This window comes from Cryptomeria japonica, chromosome 3 (genome assembly GCF_030272615.1).
Source record: "Cryptomeria japonica chromosome 3, Sugi_1.0, whole genome shotgun sequence".
NCBI lineage: Eukaryota > Viridiplantae > Streptophyta > Pinopsida > Cupressales > Cupressaceae > Cryptomeria > Cryptomeria japonica.
In genome coordinates this window covers 328,036,791-328,054,540 of record NC_081407.1, presented here as the reverse complement: position 1 = coordinate 328,054,540, position 17,750 = coordinate 328,036,791, and positions in this window count along the sequence as shown.

Sequence of the window (17,750 nt, the reverse complement as noted above, 5' to 3'; positions counted from 1 at the left end):
ATTCTTGCTTCTACAAAACTTCGCAATGCGATCAGTTTTGTTGCATGCATGACAAACAATATTCTCTGCATAGGTCTAAAATTCATCTGATTTGGTCTCAACCTGCATTAGTTAGAGATATGTTCAAACGTCCAACAAGCATAACATATCTTGTTTTAAAAATTGTTCATTACTTCTCTGCACATGTTTGACTTGTAACCAAAATTATTCCATATGAAACACTAACCGATAAAGGTAGGACCATTGTTCATATTGTTCATTACATTATTCATCCTACTTCTACATTGATTTGCCATATAACCAAATTTATTGCAAGTAAAAAATCTACCATTGAGCTTATAGGCATTAGGTTGTCTTACTGGAGGATTCTTTCTCTTCTTATGATTAGGCTTTGCATTGCTCTGTCCAAAACCGGAGGATTCTCCTTTCTCATATCCAAGTCCTCTCATGTCTTTTCCATGTCTTTGTCTATTGAGCATATCATCCAGCCTTGCTGAGATAGCATTGAATTTGTCTTTCTATTCATTTGCAGTATCAAGTTCATCTCTTAGGGAAACAATATGTTTTTCAAGTTCTTGACCATTATTCCTTGATTGTGTCAATTCAAGCTTCAAATGATCATTCTCATAGGTAAGCCTCAGGCATTCATCTGATCAGTATTTCAATGATTGATTCAAACTTTCTTCATTATTCTTTTGGTCTTCAATCTCCTTAGTTAGCTTCATCACAATGGATTGCATCTCATTTTTCAATACATCATTCTCTCTAGCAAGTTTATCACATTCATTAGCTTTGTCCTGATTTTCCATGCTTTGTTCTTCTTTCTCCTTTAGCTTGTCCATCAACTCTTTCCTCTTGTCTCTTGAAGTGTTCACTTGATCTTTCAAATCATTAATGAAGTCTTCAGTTGCATTCAAGTTTCTCTTTAAGGAACTTATTTCATTTCTTGTTGCATCAAGATCCTCAAGTGTCACACAAAGCTATCTCTACAAACCGAGATCCATTGATTTAATCTCCCGGACTTTCCTCAAGCGGTTAGGCTTTCTTGGAGGAGCTAGGCTCTGATACCAATTGTTGGAATCAAGGAACACTGAGAGGGGGGTGAATCAATGTTCTACTGGTAAATAAATAAATTTGAAACTTATTCTTAGACCACCAAAGGTAAATGCAAGAAAGTAAAATGTAGAAACACAAGATTATCAACCACAAAATCATAACACCAAGATTTTTACGTGGAAACCTAGAAAGGGAAAAACCACGATGGGATCAGAACCCACAATATTCATATATTATGATCGGGAGTAGATAAATATTACATAGGGGGAATGCACTTGCCGTCAGGCACACTGCCTAGAACGAAAGGTTCAATTACAATATGGAAGTCTCACTGACTTATAGATCAATTACAATGATAACTACAATGATTGAACTCCAAAATAACATCAAACAATTCATGGATGAGTTCCAGCTAAGTGCAAAAATTTTTATTGTAACCGCTCTGCAACTCTACCCTGTTATGCTTCTCAATCAATTAACGGATCAAGAATGTGTACATGAAACTGTGCCAAATAGGTTTCTCGATCACTACTCGCTCATATCATACACCAAAAAGATCTTCTAAATGGTCATATATATCCATAATCACAAAATAAAACATTCATCAAGTCAACCAACCATAATATGCAATATAACATGTAACTGAGTGACGGCTTAGACCGGATCTCTAAAATATATGTGGATCAACCAAATAATGTCTAAATGATTTCTGCATGTCAACCCTATCATCCCATGCATGAATCTAACCATCAAAATCACTACAAAGATTCCAAACTAAAAGAGCTCTGCTATCCTGAAATACCAGTGATAGATTACCGGACCACTCCCTCTACTGGCTACCAAAATCCATAACTACCGGATATGATTTCCAAGGATATTTTCCATCATTGACAACCCTAATCCATTATCCATGGATTATAATCCACTGGATGAGTGTCAATTGCCAACAATATCTTCACTCTGCTAATTTGGTCATCATGAGAAGATTATTAAAGATCTCATTTGTTAAATTTCATAATATCTTCTCATCCACTTTCTTCCATTTTCATTCATCTCCTTAATGGAAGCTTGGGCATGTGATCAATCATGTCTATTTGCTCTCCCAAAACTCAATTTGATCATGGTCGCCCATCAAGTCTCAAATATCTATAAATTGAGACATCGTTTTTCATTCAAATCATTCAATTTTATGCAACGTTATTCTATTGAATCCATTTAGCAATCTAATTTTAAGAATTGTCACTCTATCGAATCATTTAGAAATTTCAATTTAGCATCATCACTTTGTGAATTTAATTTTTATAATCACGTTCATTGTAATCTTGCCATCACACTTCTTGCTTTCATCTGTATTTTTGCATTGTGCATTTAAAGAAATACATAAGGACATTAGAGATGAAAGGAGAAGCAACAAAGTTTTATCAAAGGAGCACATAACGATGGTTTAATTCATGTTTTAGTTTATGCTCCTTTATTATAATTCTATTGGTAGATTAGGTAGTTTAATGTGTTTGTTTATTTTTCGTGATTAGCTGAGTATAAATTTCATGCTTTGGTTTTCACTGAACCCGATTTCTTGATCGACATTCTAGTAAACTTAACATGAACACACATCTAATTTGATGTTTGTTTGAGTTTTTGATTATGTTCAAGTGTCGATAAGTCAAATTTGCATCCCTCAAGTAGTCCAAGACTAGACATGCATAGTTGGAGCTTAGAACTACGTAATGAGAGCATCTTGTTGTGCAATTATAGCCCAAAACTAAGAATTTGTCAATTGTTCCTACACATTTTATTAAGATTATAGTGCATTTGATAAATATTTTAGCACATTTGATCAAGATTTTAGTGCATTTGATGAAGACTTCAATGCATTTGATAATGTTCTTAATTTTGGTTAATCCTTTCTTGCATGCAGGATTTTTAGGGTTAGATTGATTTCATGCAAAGTATTTTATTATTAGGAGTATTATAAATAGATTTTTGGAAGATATAATGTGTGCATGCAAGGTTTTACTTTGATCTAAATGCTAAATAATCAAATTTCTTGATTTGAGCTTAAAATGAATCCAACAACTCTCATGCAACTTAAATAGGGGATAAATGAACCATCACATAGCTTAATTAGGGTTTTTGTGAACAACAATCTATTGTTTCAATTTCAAAGGTGTTAAAAAGGAACTCAATCTAGCCTAATTAGGATCTTAACTCAATTGGTTTCAATTTCTCACTTTGTTTTGCAAATTGGTTAAAATGAACAACTACCATCTAGCTTAATTAGGGGTCAATTGGGAATCAACTTCACACTTCAATTTCATAAAGGTGTTAAAAAAAAAACTCATTACATCACTTTGCATTTAGGACTTCTAATATAGGTAAGGTTTAAAACAATGAATCAAAATGGTTGTCCTTGGTGAGAACATCACCTTAGTCTTTAAGCCCAATTTAGGCTTCCAAGATGAGCAAGAAGACATTATTTCTAAATTGAATAGCCTCGCTTGGAAAATGAAAACAAGCTATGTTGAGTACATGAAAACAATTATTGTCATAGAAGAAGAAGAGGAAAGAGAACAATGTCACACAGATACATTATGAAGAGAACTTGAATGAGATCGAGAACAACGACGACAATGAGAACATGAATGAAATCAAGCTTTTCAGCCACCTCCATAACCTCAATAGAATTGAGATCCTTTTTTCCATCAATTTTAGTGTTTTTATGCTCAAGTTAGAATTTTATATCATCAATTTGGAAAATTGACTTGAATTACTCTATTATGTAGATGGGAACTAGAGTTGCATAGCTGGAGCATCCTGTTGCATAATTGGATATTCTTGCTACATAGTTGAAGCCTTTTCCTGTGAGTTTGGCTATCTGTTTGGCACAATTGACCCTCTATTCTATGTAGTTGGTAGGTAAAGTTTGATCTCAAATTAGGGTTTTTCAATTAGATTTGCAAGTTTTTAGTTCTATTTAGCATCAAGGTTTTCTGTGTTACTAATGGTCTGTGCAACACCCTTGGCACTTGTGGGATGAAGAATGAAATAAACAAACTACTAATTGGTTTGGTGTAGACATTTGTTGAAGAATTATAAAAGCCCAAATAAATTGTGAGTTTGTTTTTCATAGATTAGAAAACATATAACTTCTTAATGTAATGAATGAGTCTCCTTTATGTCTAGAGTACTTTCTCTTTGTGTTGGGTAGACCCAAAGCTGCACTAAGTATCCTCTCTCCTTACTTTTGGGATCTTGGGTGAAAGAGAAAAGTCTCAGTGACACTCGAGTTTTCTTTTTTTAGAAAAAAATCTATGGGGATTTCATCACCTCATAGAAGTTTCAAGTGACATTTCTCTTTGAGCCACTATATAAAAGGCTTTGCCAAAAAAATTCTTGTGAACAAGGTTCAATTTGAATTCAGTTCTTCCGATAAAAACTATAAGAGCTTTAAGTAGCTCACTTCGTGAATCCGCCTGCTAGTTTTGTTCCTCAAAGAATAACTAAGAATTGTTGTTGTAGAAAACCCAAAACCCATACTCACTAATTCAGGGAATGCAAATCATATCCCAAAGTTAACCCTTCATCATGAGGTATGAAATTCCTCGATTCAAAAGTTTTTTGAACCTTCGGGGAATGAGATCTAGTGTGCTCATGCCGAGGAGGAGAGCCAATGTCACAAGATATTTGCATATCCAATTTTTTTGAGGTATCATTTTTATAGGGAAGAGCCTTAGTGAGTAGTATCCTCTTTCAAGCCTATGATGTACATGTGTTCAAGTGATTTCAATTGTTAAAACTGGTGATGTTAAATTTGGGCTAATTTAGGCCCCTTTTAGTCATAACTGATTTTATTTCAGAGTCAAGCAAATCAAACAACCATTTTTGTTTGCTATATTTTTTGAGTGTTTGTGACAAATGTTTCCAAATCGAAATCAGAATCAAAATATATTTCAAGTCCTAAAACTTCAAACATTGCAAAATCAAAATTTTCTCCCAAAGTTCAAACATTGCCAAACATTGTCATCAAAATTGCTATCACACAACAAATTCAAAAATGACAAAACTAATATGTTTCAACCTTGCAATAGGTTTTATCTTGGATTAGCCCTGCATAATTATGCATATCCTAAGTCCTAAGTCCTAAGTCCTAGGTTCATATCAAAATCATCATATACCCGAGTCCAAAATTCATTTCAAAATAGCTCAAATTATCTTAAGATAAACATCATAATCTTTCCTACATCCAAGATTGCATTGTCTCATTATCACATTATAATATCTTTGCATAGTCTCATAATTCTCCCAAGTCATAAGATCACTTATCACTTTAATTTACATTACATCCGAATTAGGACATATCCTAGTTTGATCCACAAAAACAAACAAAAAAAAGGCTAGTTCATTTTTATTTCCTCTAGCACACATCCAATTAAATCAAGTTTACACTTTAGGTCATTTGTTAGCATAAGTCTTCATATCGCATTTAGATCATAAATTAAGACTTTTGAGGATCCCAAAAACATCAAGTCTTAGATCAAAGTCTATGTCAATGTCAAGAAGTCACTACCTTATCAAAAAAATTATCCATTATCAGTCACTATCAAGTCAAAACCCTAGCTCATTAGTCAAGCGATGGGTGAGACTTTGTCCTCAATAATCATCCTATCCTTTTGTCCTATCAAGTTCTTGACTTCATAGCAATTTCTTAGGGTTATACATTCAGACTTGTAGTCTTAAGATTTTTTAAGTCTCAAAAATTCCCTAAAAAAAAAACAATGGTGACATAGTCATTTGTCCATTTTCCAAAATCCCAAAATTTCCAAAAAAATTAGGTGCATCTTCATTTGTTCATTTTATCCAGAATCTCTAAAATATAAAAATCATAGGTTATATTCTTTAGTTACATTACATTGCATTACAAAACAAAACAAAAACACAAAAAAATTAGCATAGTCCAAAGTGCATATGGTTGAAACATCTTAGGTTCCAAGGAAACAACAAGAACCAATGGAAAAAACACCATTGAGAAAAACCCAATTGAATAGGATACAACCAGGTAATGTCATGCAACCTAGTCTCAATCTAGAAATTGGCCCATTCATGATTCTACAACCTCAACATGACATGACACAATTAGGGTTAGGTCCAAATTCTCAATCATTGAGGCTAGGAGATGTCAATATTTCACCAACATTATCAATGAATCTACCACAAAACATTGACTTAGGTCCATCAACTCAAAGATATGTCCAACAAGGATTGTCATCATGAATGGAACTAGTTTTATACCTAGACTTTGGCTATATTAGACTTTAATCATCCTTGAATAAAAACTTACAATCAAACACCTCATTCGATTCAGACTCTTCACATGAAAGTCATCTTTCCTTAACCAAAATATCTCATAAACAAATTGATAAAGTCATAAATGATCCAAAAATTGCTGAGACTTTAGACCAGTTAATCTTCAAAGATCCAATGTGATACTTAAATCATTTTAAATAAAATTGGCATTGGCTCCTGAATATCAAGCCTTAATAGGAAAATTTCCATTCCAACTTGGTATGCAAGAACAAACACACCTTTTCCAACAATAGTTCAAACAAACCCTCCTTCAAAAAAAAAAAAACAAATTAAATCTCACGACCTATGATGACAATCCCAGTACCTATAATGACACAAGAAGCTACAAAGGCAACTTTAGGGAAAAGGCCTCACAAGGAATTAACTCTACAAATTCCCTTGAAATATTCATTTGAAAAATTTGACAACCCTTTGTTTAGTACCACATCATCAATGCACCAAATGGATCCACACAATGTACGAGTATCACAAGTCACAATGGGAACATTAGCTAGCACTATTCAATCCAAGACATCAAAAGTTCCCCAAGTCGGTCAACAACAATCCATGGCCCAAGAAGTGTTTACATATACAATGTGAATGCCATATATACCTCCCCTAGATGAAAACATGCAAACACAACATAGTGCTTCCTTTTTGCAAACATTTTTGGATCAAATGCAAACACAATATTGCAAATCCAAATATGTAACTTTCACACCACAAGTCGACATGCCCACTTCCACATTGTGAATCAATACCAATACACAAGAAGAGAAATTAAGCAATATTTTACCACAAGAAGGTTTATATATGATTTTACAAACCAAGCCTTCTAAACATAAAAAATGTAAAACCGAGCTGCGTGATAACCTACTTGGAAGACTAGGTTATGCACAACCAATCATTCGAGAACAAAAAGTTTCTACTCAATATCAATAACAAACATATCCAAATATGCCTTGAGAAGGTATCCAATGTCAATCTCATCAACCTTAAGTTTATAAACATGTTGGGAAAACACACCAAATGACAAAACAACCTACCATCCAACAATATGTGAGATAGTATCAACAAGACCCACAATTTCAACAAGCCCAACAAAAATATACACCATAGTACCAACAAAACTATGCACTGCAGTATCAATAACAGATGCCACAAGTTCCCCAATTTGAACAATAAGTGACTCAATCGAGGACACAACAACAAATACTGATAGTGAAATTGCAAGAACACGGGAAAAAACAACACCATCCTTTGCTAATAATTAAATCTCAACAACAACCCATCCAACAAACCCAACAATTTTAACTTCAGATGCAATCCAATATTCCATATCAACCCCAATTTTAGTCCATAATGTAATATCAATAGCCATCGCAACAAGGTCATTACCAAGACACCACCGCATCACAATATGGAGACCCATACCAACATATTTCAATGGAAAGTACCCCTCAATCAACCATTCTAAATATCAAGAGAAATACCTACTTGGAGGAATAGTGCATTGACAACAAGGTCATCTAGGAATGAATGATGAACCTCCATGACAAGGACCCTCAGATATGATGAGTCAACAGATCAAAAAATTGTCAAGGCAAGTTGAAGCATTACAAACTAAAGGGATTAAAAGAAGTTACATGGCACAAGATCTATGTCCTAATCCCTATGATAAAGTTTTTACATCCCTCCTTTCCCCAAAAAATTCAATGTGCCCAAATTTAATAAGTATAGAGGAAAAGGAGACCCTGAAGATCATATCAGAGAATTCTACTTGTCTTGAATGGAATTACATTATTATTACACGTATCTTATGCATCTATTCTCATAAATTCTATTAGGACAAGCCATGTATTTGTATGCATAACTACACAGTAACATAAAGTCATGGAATGACTAGCTGAAAAGTACATTTGCCACTTCACCTTCAACATTGATAATGAAGTTACCATGACAAATTTGTGCACTACTAAATAAAAAATAGGGGAATCCTTCATGACATCTTACAAAGATGGTGAAACTTAGTTAGGCAACATCCACTCGACATCTTTGAGGAACAACAAGTGAACCTCTTCATTGAAAATCTAGTACTAAAGTTAATGTCTGAGTTGAAAATCAAGAGTCCTAGCACCATTGATAAGTTGGCTAAGAAAGGGATGAACATTGAATGGCTCTTATACAAGAAGGGATTGTCAAGATCTCTAAAGATATCACCATGCTCAATCCTAGTACTTACAATTATAAGAGCAAAATCTAGTCTAGAAATAAGAATTTTACCAATGATGGAGTTGTAGATGCAAGAACAATGAACAACATGCAAAATAAAATCACACTTAAAGGTATCACATAGCCAAACGCTCAAAAAAATAGCCAACTCAACACAATGTGTCATTTCAACAACAAAACCAAGCAGCAAATGCCATGCAACAAAACCAACAATGAAAGCCTCCTATAACTAGAGACACACCTCCTATAAAATTCACACCATTAAGGGAGCCTATTGAATCTATATTGAAACAACTACTTTAATTGAAGCTTGTACAACTACCTAAAATCAGAAACGATCCTGCGGTAAAACCAGGGTGGTGGAATGACAATCAATATTGTGAATATCATCAAACAAAGGGACACAAAACTCCTTCTTGTTTCCAATTGAAACACATTATACAAGATTTGATTGACCAAGGTTTGGTTAAAATAGAATCTTCAACAACATCTTCCAACATAGATCACATAATATTCAAGACTCCCATACTTGATCATGGTAAGGGAAAAAAATCCTCTTCTAATCCTGACACCAAAGGAAATGGCAATTACACCAATACTTCCCACTAGTATACAATTAATTTTCTTCGAGTATCAGATGATTGTGTGTCCACCATAAGTTAGGGGATGCAAATTCCCAATGTGCAGTAACTACCTAATGATCCAAGGTCATTTTACAAGAAGTTTCTCCTACATCACAAGTCCTAGCCATTACAATATTCTTTATCATTTAGGAAAGACACATGTACAAATATGTATTCTTGATTTGTTACCTATTTCTCCTACACATGGAGTGGTCCTAGTTAAAGCCTTGAGAGAATCCACAATTCTCATAGATATAAATGTTGACCAGCTTTAGGTTATGATAGGTAACATTTCTCCCACTTGCCCTGTCACTTTTACTGAGAATGACATCTCGCATAACAAACACAATTACAATGATCCATTACATCTACAAGTCTTCATCCTTAATTGTAAAATCAGACGAGTCTTGATAGATGGCGAAGCAAACATTTGTACTTTGAGAGTGGTAACAAGTCTCTATTTTGAAGTAGACATAGATCCTTCCAAGAAGATAAAAATAAAGGCGTATGATGATGCAAAATGACTTTCTAAAGGATTCATTTTATTGCCTATCTGAGTTGGGCCCACCATTGAGAGCATATCGTTACAAGTGCTAGACCTAGATCTTCCCTATAACATGATCTTGGGCCATCCCTAAATACATGTCATGAAAGCAGTCTCGTCAACCTATCATCAGTGCCTAAAGTATCCATACAATGGAACATAAATCACTATCCTTGGAGATCCAAATCCTTTTCAATTTCATATCAACCTGAAAGAGACTCCTGAATAGAAAGTGACCATTAACACAGAGGCTCCATCATTGCTAACACTTCTCAAAGTGTGGATCTTTAGACACTGGCTAAATTTTCCAAGAGAAAACTCAATATTCAAGACCAAGATGTGGAGAGTATATAATGGCATACTCATTCCACATTGGGAAGTTTCCTACTTCCTCGAAATCCTATGGAAAGCCACATCCTTTATGGAAAGAACCCAAGGTCAGTGTACAATACAAACCTCCTACCAAATTCACAAAATGGGGACACCACAACAAATAAAATATTGAAGAGAATGTATCAAAATGGCTTTACATAGATAAAGAGGATGTCCCACCTATAAAATTGCTCGTTGAAAATTATGGAAAAAGATTTACAATCATCCAAAAAGGGGGGTACAATGGGCACAATGGTCTTGGCACAAACAAGAAAGGTATCATAGAACTTATCCAAAGGAGAGACATCACACCAGAGGATTGGGATTTCAACCATTATGAATTGGCTCTTTGAACACTAAGTTAACCTTGTGTGAAAAAGGGGGCACTTCTAACAATGACAAGACACCTAAGAAACCCCATATTGAAACCAATTGTAATGAGTAGGAATGGGATTCCCATTCCTCTAGCTCTTATGAACTAGATGATATTTTCATTGACCCTTATGACATACCTATTGAAGACAAACACGTAGATACTTCTCCTCCTGAACAAAACTATCCAAGACCTTGGATTCTAGACTTTTGGGATCCCAACACTTCACCATAAGCAAGTAGTACTAAAAGAAGTATTGATAAAAATACCACTTAAATCTATATCATGACTATAACTTCCACAACCCTAGATGTATATAATATCGATGATTATATGCCCTTAGTTTTTCTCAAACTTAATGATTGGGACCAACAAGGACCGCCTTGTTTAGACTATTTTGACAATGATGAAGCTATATAATAATTCTTTGAGATTTGCAATGGCATATCAACACACTTTAGGGAGTCAAATACACCCTCCAATCTCAAAAATTAAAATTAAAATGAAAAAATGGAAAAAAATGATTCTCTTGGTGAAAACTACAAGGCACCTCTAGACATTGAAAAAGTAAAAATAAATGATGCATTTGAGGGTGAAAACCTCTCTGAAGTGCCCAAGGATGGAATAATAGACACACCCCTGCTAGGTCATAAAAAATCTCAGCTATTAGAGGAAATACCACAGGAAATCAACTTGGGTACACCAAATAACCCCAAGATCATTCATTTTGCAACTTCATTGTCATAGCAAGAGAAAGAGGAATTTATCATATTCTTCCTGAAAAAACAAATAAACTTTGCATGGTCATATGGGGATATGCCAAGAATTGATCCAGAGATGGTCCTTCATCACTTACTACTACAACCATGTTAAACCAGTCAAACAAAAGCTAAGAAAAATGCATCCATAAATTGCCTTACTAGTCAAAGTTAAACTCAAGAAATTGTTAGATGTGGGTCTCATTATTCCCATTGATTATGCAAAGTTGATTTCTAACTATGTTCCAACGAGAAATCCCACTAGGGGCATCAAAATATGCACCAATTTGAGAGACTTGAACAAAGCATGTCATAAAGATAACTTCCATTTGCCAAATATTGACATAATAATGGACATGACAACTAGTTATGAGATGATGTCCTTAATGGATGGTTTCTCTAGCTATAATCAGATTAGAATAGCTCCTGAGGATTAGCATAAAACAACTTTCACATGTGCTTGGGGAACCTATTGCTGGAATCTAATGCCCTTTAGTCTCAAGAACACTAGAGCAACATATTAGAGAGTAATGACTACCATCTTCCATGATTTGATGCACACATTGATGGAAGATTGTGGATGACATGTTATGTAAATCAATCACTGAGATATTCATTTGAGTATCTTGGCATGGATCTTTGATAGAATAGAACAATATAATCTTTGTTTGAATCCTAAAAAATGTGTTTATGGGGTTACATCAGGAAAGCTCCTAGGATACATTGTCTCTCACCATGGTATTGAAGTAGACCCAAGAAAGGTAAAGGCCATATTAATGGATATGCCTCCTCCATCAACTCTAAAACAACTAAGCCTTCAAGGTAGGTTGCAGTTGTGTGTATGAAAAGTGGAGTAAGGATCTGTATCTGCAAGACACAACACTTCAATTAAGTCATTACATGTATGGTTAGACAGATATAAGCATGAATAATAAAACCATAACAAATCGACTAATTGCCTTCTAAAAGATGCGAGTATAAGATTGCTTTCAGATTTGTATAAGCAATACCAGTGACTAGACTACACCAAGACAAAGGATTTGATCTATATGAGCATGATATTAAGCTAAATGGATGCAAGATGGATGAATAATTCAAGCAATAATGAATTCAAGCAATATGGAATTCAAGCAGTAATGGATAAAACTAAATATGGATGCAAATAATCAGAAAAGCACAATATATTCAATGACTCCAAAGCAAAATCAACATAATAATAATAATCAAGCGTGTTTTCTAAAATCTCTGGGGTGTTTGGAATGAGAACTGAAGGTTGAATTTATAGAGAATTACAAGAGAGATGATGAAAAAGCTCAATTTAGGATTAATTGAAATAATTGAGAAATTAGGTTCAGTTAACCTTGAGATAGATTCCAATTATAGTTTAATTTAAATGCATTCAAATAAGAAGTTCAAGTTGCATTGAAAATAAGATTTGATTAATTCCATGCATTTGTGATAAAAATAGATAATTCTCTGATTTATTCAAGAAAAGAATCTTTTCAATGCAACTGAACTTCTTTTCCTGAAAAGATTTGAGTTCCAATTTTAGAGAATGATCAATAATTCAATTAATTGCTTTTCTAATTTCAAGTTTGATTTCTCTCTCAATTCAATTCTTTTATTTTATTTTCAATTCAACTCTTGCTTTGTAATTAATTCCTCTTTTGTAATAAATTAATTCCTTTTTAGCATGATTAAATGGCAAGTTAATTAATTAATTAAATACGTAAGGATATTTAATAAATTAAAATAGGACAATTGATCAAAATGATTTACTTGGAATGATTCAATTAATTAAATAAATATTTAATTAATATAGAATAATTCACTTGCCATGTGACATTTGATGAATAAAGAATTAATTATGTGCTCAAGATTGATTTAATTGCCTTTGGTTAGGACCTTGGTGATGTTGTTGAGATTAGGGGCCCATGGTTTAGGTGACCATTTTTAGGGTATTACAACAGTCTATCAGAAGATTCATAGTGTAATTGGCTAATAAATGTCACTATTTCCAGCATTTGCTTCACAAAGGGGTAACTTTCAAATGAGATGATCAATGTCAGCAAGCTTTCCAATAGTTAAAAGGCTATATGTTATCTTTACTAGTACTAATGCCTCCCAAGTAAGACAAACCTTTCATCTTGTGCATATCAGAAACAACAATAACATTAGGGGATCTCTTGGCACAACATAATGAAGAAGGAAAAGATAGATCTATATACTACATTGGCCAAACTCTTGTCGGTTATGAATTGAACTATACCACCATTGAACACACATGCTTAGTAGTTTCCTTCGCTACTCAAAAGATTAGACATTACATGTTGATTCATAAGGCATTGCTTGTAGTAAAGATAGACCCGCTAAATTACCTACTCAATAGAGCAACACACATAGGATGCCTTGCTAAATTGTTAATGATTTTGAGTGGTTTGGTATCTAGTATGTGGACTGTAGGCTATAAAAGAAAAAGCAATAGAAAACCAATTAGCAAAAGCACCAATTCAATATGATCACCCACTACTATTTGATTTTCCAGATGAGTCCTTATTCAATATTACACCTTCCATTGAATGGCAACTCTACTTTGATTTCTCACACACAAGCCATGGCTTGAGGGTAGGTATTTTGTTTCTCACTTCGTACGGAGATGCAATTCCTATATCATACAAAATCACTTTTGAATGTAAAAATAACATTATAGAATATGAATCTTTAGTTATAAGAATAAGAATTGCAGTGCAATGGGATATCAAGAATCTTCAGGTGTATGGTGACTCCCAATTGGTCATTTGAAAAGAAAATGATGATTATGAAACTAAAGATGAAAAACATATCCCTTCCAAAAAGTTGGTTGATTTCTACAAGACCAAGATTGTTTGAATCGCATTCAATCAAGTACCATGATTAAAAAACAAACCAATATATGACATGGCTATTATTACCTCTATGCTTGATATCCCACAAAATGTTACTAAATGCGAGTTCTTAGTGGAAAAATTGTTCATCCTTGCTTTCAAAATTCCATAATTTGAGCTTGTGCATGATATTGTTGGTCCCAATTCACCTTTGTACCAAGATATATATAATTATCTAAAATCCTAAAAATGACCTCCTAACCTATCAAATAACCAATGTTGATCCTTTGGTTGTCAAGCCTCTAGATATGTTACCATTGATGACACCCTCAACCATCACTCTTTTGACCAAACCCTCCTTAGGTGTCTTGATTCAGGAGGAGAACACAATAATTTACAAGAGGTTTTTGATGACATTTGTGGGGGGCACTTCAATGGTTTAAGTCTTGCAAAGAAATTAATAATAGAAGGATACTATTGGTTTGTGATGGATTAAGAAGCTCACAATTTTGCAAAGAAGTGTTGGAGATGTCAAGTTCATGAAGACTTGATTCATGTACCAATGCAAGAGGTTTAACTTGTTATATCTCCTTGGCCTTTTTATCAATGGGGATTCAACCTCATAGGTAAGATCCACCCTACCTCTGCCAATGGCAGTAAATCCATTATCACTACCACAGAGTACTTCACAAAATGGATTGAAGCCTTTTCCCATGACTTACATTACAGACACAGATTTCTAGGTTCATCTTGAATCATATTATATGTTGATATGGAGTTCCTTTGGCCATTGTCACTGATAATGGTCATCCATTTAAAAACCACGACGTTAAGGAACTTTGTGAGAAGTTTCATAGCCAACACCACTTTTCTACTCTATATTATCCACAAAGTAAAGTAATGGTCAAGTTGAGGCATCAAACAAAACTATTATAAAAAATTATTAAAAAGACTATCAATGATGTTGGCTGCGACTAGCATGTGCAACTTAACTTTTCTTTATGGGCATACCGTACCAGCATACACACACCTACAAGCACTACTCCTTATTCCCTAGTCTATGGTACTGAGGACATACTTCCTATTGAGGTAGAGATCCCTTCATTGAGAGTCTCCTTACATCATATTATTGATAAAGAAAAACATAGAGTATCTAGGTTACATGAGCTAGAAATGTTGGATGAGCAATGCCAGACCACCCTAGTCCATCTACAATCATATCAAAATCAGCTCTAAAGGAACTATAACAATAAATTCAAGGGTAGGCACTTTGATGTTCGAGACTTGATTCTCAAAATGAATCCAAAGAATCAGAAAGATATAGAGAAGCCAAACAAGTTTAAGCCCAATTGGCTAGGCCCTTGTGTAGTTAATGAAACCTACGAATCTAGGGCATATCAACTCACAACACCAAATGGAGAACCACTATCCAATCCTATCAATAATATGTACCTCCATAAATATTATACTTAAGAAAATATATATGAAAAACAGATCATAAAAAAAAGAGAAAGAAAAAGAAATAAATAGTCAAAAGAAATCAATTTCCTACTATTGAAAACCTGGAAAATAGGCGCTTTGGGTAAGTAATGTAGTGAAAACCTGACAAATAGGTGCCACATGTAGCAAAGTCATTGATCCACTATCTATAATTACTCTATTTGTAGTTATTCACATCCACACTAGACTTTGCATTCACATCATCATCAACCCCTTTTATCCTTTATGACCTAAAACTGGTCATTATCTATTATTGTTCCTTTAAGTAGCTGATTTGTACATGTGATTTTATCTGGCCCGTGTATATAAGTTTGCAATAGATTGGGGGCAATTCTCTTACCATGATTGATAGGGTGAGTCTTTCTCGATACAAGATTGGAGGACTACACAAGTACATAGCATAAAGTCCTAAAAAGACCAAAAACATCACAAAACATCTTGAAAACACACTAGAAACATTTAGAAAATGTCTTGAAAATAAATCACAAAAAAATCGAATAACCACAAAAAACCCTAAAAAGTTTGAAAAACAATCAAAACCCAAAAACAAATCATTTTTCAAATCTATCAAATAAACTGTCCTTGCTACAAGAAAGACATTTGAGTAGACACAAATGAAAAACCCATACAACACTACACTTATCAAATCATGTAACAATAGACACACTATCAATCAAGTCAACAAATAGACAAATCAACTTGTCACATCATATCAATTAATCAACACTATCCAAACCATCATTTGTCTTATACAAGGTGCGGTATACTCAAAACTAGACAATGTCCATCTTAAATAGCGTACATCATTCCTGGAACAAAACATCATGGTCATCCTATCAAACACTATCAAACTTTGACAACAAGATCAAAATGGTTGTTGAATTTCTTGGTCTTTTGAGTCTTATCATTCATTGATTTATATTTGATCATGTTCCTATGCTACTCAAAGATATCCACAATTGATTAGAATGGTCGAGATGGTTCAGGATCTTTTGTTCTATCTTATGTTTGTGGGATATTATCATGACGTTCTGAAACAAGTATGTTTTGGGTGTCTGTGTTGGTACGTTCACTTTGTGAGTATCACACATACCTCAACCCTTAATATACAAACCAACATTTTAGAATGGATGAAAACATTTCTTGTGTATGTTCTATCTATTTTTTTAGGAAAGGGATCACATTATCACTCTGACCTCATATGTCATGATGCGATGTATCCACTTGCCATATTAAATAATGCTCTCTGTTACTAAAGGTGTACTTATAAAAGTGTAGCATCGTAAATTGTACGCCCTTAATTAGGGTTTTCTAATTTCATGCTTAGGTTAGCACCCATCTTAGTGTGTTGCATTTTAAATTTTAAAAGTTCCTTTAAACATTTAATTAATTAATTTAATTAAATCTAAAGTCCTCTCTTATCATTCCACACATTGGGCCCTTAACCCTAAGCGTGTTCCTTTTTATTTCATCATCTTTAATTAAAATATTAAAGTAAATCCTAATAAATTCCTATTTAGACCTTCAAAGCTCATTTTTGCATATCTAAACACCTTGGATTGGCGCAACGAGTTGGATTTGACTTTGTAATGACAATACCTTGCATCTCTAAAAATTTGGGAAAAAGTTGATTGGACCGGTGTGAATCACATTGGTCCCGACTTTTTCTCCTCGAATTTCAGGATTATGTTTTGGCAATATTATAATGTTTAAACCTTGTTTTGTGTGAAATTTCATCAAATATAGGTTGGCATATGATCAAAATTAAAGTTAGGGTTTCATATATATAACCTTTTCTTTCCTCATTTGAAGGATCCATTCATGAGCGATTGAAGTAGACCTCTTATGAAGTGAAAGTGCAGGTTTTGTATGGAGTCTACAATCAACAAATTCAGCATTAATCAAGTCTTCATCAACATGTTTCAACATCCATGGAAGCTTAGGAGATATTGAATAATAATAAGGAGATTATCAACTATTGATTAGCTTTTACCTCTCCCTTAGGGTTCGGTATGGTTTCATGTTATTTTCATATCTCTAAGTGAGTTTTCAAATCTACATATCATTCATTCTAAGATTTACATT